The sequence below is a fragment of the Carassius auratus genome, chromosome 22, assembly GCF_003368295.1.
Source record: "Carassius auratus strain Wakin chromosome 22, ASM336829v1, whole genome shotgun sequence".
NCBI lineage: Eukaryota > Metazoa > Chordata > Actinopteri > Cypriniformes > Cyprinidae > Carassius > Carassius auratus.
In genome coordinates this window covers 8,844,956-8,848,560 of record NC_039264.1, presented here as the reverse complement: position 1 = coordinate 8,848,560, position 3,605 = coordinate 8,844,956, and positions in this window count along the sequence as shown.

Here is a 3,605-nt window from a genome sequence, read left to right as displayed (position 1 = left end):
GAGATATAAAGTCAGAATTGTGAGATATAAAGTTAGAATTGTGAGATATAAAGTCAGAATTCTCCGGTATAAAGTCAGATTTCTGAGATAAGTCAGAATTGCGAGATATAAAGTCAGAATTCTGAAATATAAAGTCAGAATTGCGAGATATAAAGTCAGAATTCTGAGGTATAAAGTTAGATTTCTGAGATATGTCAGTTTTCTGAGATATAAAGTCAGAATTGTGAGATATAAAGTTAGAATTGTGAGATATAAAGTCAGAATTCTGAGATATAAAGTCAGAATTCTAAGATATGAAGTCAGAATTGTGAGATATAAAGTCAGAATTGTGAGATATAAATTTATAATTCTGAGGTATAAAGTCAGAATTCTGAGGTGTAAAGTTAGATTTCTGAGATATAAAGTCAGAATTCTGAGATATAAAGTCAGAATTCTGAGGTATAATGTCAGAATTCTGAGGTATAATGTCAGAATTCTGAGATATAAGTCAGTTTTCTGAGACATAAAGTCAGAATTCTAAGATATAAAGTCAGAATTGTGAGAGATAAAGTTAGAATTCTGAGATATAAAGTCAAAATTCTGAGGTATAAAGTCAGATTTCTGAGATATAATGTCAGAATTCTGAGGTATAAAGTCAGATTTCTGAGATATAAAATCAGAATTGTGAGATATGAAGTCAGAATTGTGAGATATAAAGTTAGAATTCTGAGGTATAAAGTCAGAATTCTGAGGTATAAAGTTAGATTTCTGAGATATAAAGTCAGAATTCTGAGGTATAAAGTTAGATTTCTGAGATATAAGTCAGATTTCTGAGATATAAAGTCAGAATTGTGAGATATAAAGTTAGAATTCTGAGGTATAAAGTCAGAATTCTGAGGTATAAAGTTAGATTTCTGAGATATAAAGTCAGAATTGTGAGATATAAAGTTAGAATTCTGAGATATAAAGTCAGAATTCTGAGGTATAAAGTCAGAATTGCGAGATACAAAGTCAGAATTCTGATGTATAAAGTCAGAATTCTGAGGTATAAAGTTAGATTTCTGAGATATAAAGTCAGAATTCTGAGGTATAAAGTTAGATTTCTGAGATATAAGTCAGATTTCTGAGATATAAAGTCAGAATTGTGAGATATAAAGTTAGAATTCTGAGGTATAAAGTTAGAATTCTGAGGTATAAAGTTAGATTTCTGAGATATAAAGTCAGAATTGTGAGATATAAAGTTAGAATTGTGAGATATAAAGTTAGAATTGTGAGTTATAAAGTCAGAATTCTGAGATATAAAGTCAGAATTCTGAGGTTATAAAGTCTGAATTGTGAGATATAAAGTTAGAATTGTGAGTTATAAAGTCAGAATTCTGAGGTTATAAAGTCTGAATTGTGAGATATAAAGTAAGAATTGTGAGATATAAAGTTAGAATTCTGAGATATAAAGTCAGAATTGTGAGATATCAAGTTAGATTTCTGAGATATAAGTCAGATTTCTGAGATATAAAGTCAGAATTGTGAGATATTAAGTCAGAATTGTGAGATATAAAGTTAGAATTCTGAGGTATAAAGTCAGAATTCTGAGGTATAAAGTTAGATTTCTGAGATACAAAGTCAGAATTGTGAGATATAAAGTTGGAATTGTGAGATATAAAGTCAGAATTCTGAGTTATAAAGTCAGAATTCTGAGGTATAATGTCAGAATTGTGAGATATAAAGTCAGAATTGTGAGATATAAAGTTACAATTCTGAGGTATAATGTCAGAATTGTGAGACATAAAGTCAGAATTGTGAGATATAAAGTTAGAATTGTGAGATATAAAGTCAGAATTGTGAGATATCAAGTTAGATTTCTGAGATATAAGTCAGATTTCTGAGATATAAAGTCAGAATTGTGAGATATTAAGTCAGAATTGTGAGATATAAAGTTAGAATTGTGAGATATAAAGTCAGAATTCTGAATTATAAAGTCATAATTCTGAGTTATAAAGTCAGAATTCTGAGGTATAATGTCAGAATTGTGAGATATAAAGTCAGAATTGTGAGATATAAAGTTAGAATTGTGAGATATAAAGTCAGAATTCTCCGGTATAAAGTCAGATTTCTCCGGTATAAAGTCTGATTTCTGAGATAAGTCAGAATTGCGAGATATAAAGTCAGAATTCTGAAATATAAAGTCAGAATTGCGAGATATAAAGTCAGAATTCTGAGGTATAAAGTTAGATTTCTGAGATATGTCAGTTTTCTGAGATATAAAGTCAGAATTGTGAGATATAAAGTTAGAATTGTGAGATATAAAGTCAGAATTCTGAGATATAAAGTCAGAATTCTAAGATATGAAGTCAGAATTGTGAGATATAAAGTCAGAATTGTGAGATATAAATTTATAATTCTGAGGTATAAAGTCAGAATTCTGAGGTGTAAAGTTAGATTTCTGAGATATAAAGTCAGAATTCTGAGATATAAAGACAGAATTCTGATATATAAAGTCAGAATTCTGAGGTATAAAGTCAGAATTCTGAGGTATAAAGTCAGAATTCTGAGGTATAATTTCAGAATTCTGAGATATAAGTCAGTTTTCTGAGACAAAGTCAGAATTCTAAGATATAAAGTCAGAATTGTGAGAGATAAAGTTAGAATTCTGAGATATAAAGTCAGAATTCTGAGATATAAAATCAGAATTCTGAGGTATAAAGTCAGATTTCTGAGATATAATGTCAGAATTCTGAGGTATAAAGTCAGATTTCTGAGATATAAAATCAGAATTGTGAGATATAAAGTCAGAATTGTGAGATATAAAGTTAGAATTCTGAGTTATAAAGTCAGAATTCTGAGGTATAAAGTTAGATTTCTGAGATATAAAGTCAGAATTGTGAGATATAAAGTTAGAACTCTAAGATATAAAGTCAGAATTCTGAGGTATTAAGTCAGAATTGCGAGATACAAAGTCAGAATTGTGAGATATAAATTTAGAATTATGAGGTATAAAGTCAGAATTCTGAGGTATAAAGTTAGATTTCTGAGATATAAAGTCAGAATTCTGAGATATAAAGACAGAATTTTGAGATATAAGTCAGATTTCTGAGATATAAAGTCAGAATTGTGAGATTTAAAGTCAGAATTCTGAGATATAAAGTCAGAATTCTGAGTTATAAAGTCAGAATTCTGAGGTATAATGTCAGAATTCTGAGATATAAAGTCAGAATTGTGAGATATAAAGTTAGAATTGTGAGATATAAAGTCAGAATTCTCCGGTATAAAGTCAGATTTCTACCGTATAAAGTCAGATTTCTGAGATAAGTCAGAATTGCGAGATATAAAGTCAGAATTCTGAGATATAAAGTCAGAATTGCAAGATATAAAGTCAGAATTCTGAGATATAAAGTCAGAATTGCGAGATATAAAGTCAGAATTCTGAGGTATAAAGTTAGATTTCTGAGATATAAGTCAGTTTTCTGAGATATAAAGTCAGAATTCTAAGATATAAAGTCAGAATTGTGAGATATAAAGTTCGAATTCTGAGATATAAAGTCAGAATTCTAAGATATAAAGTCAGAATTGTGAGATATAAAGTCAGAATTGTGAGTTATAAATTTTGAATTCTGAGGTATAAAGTCAGA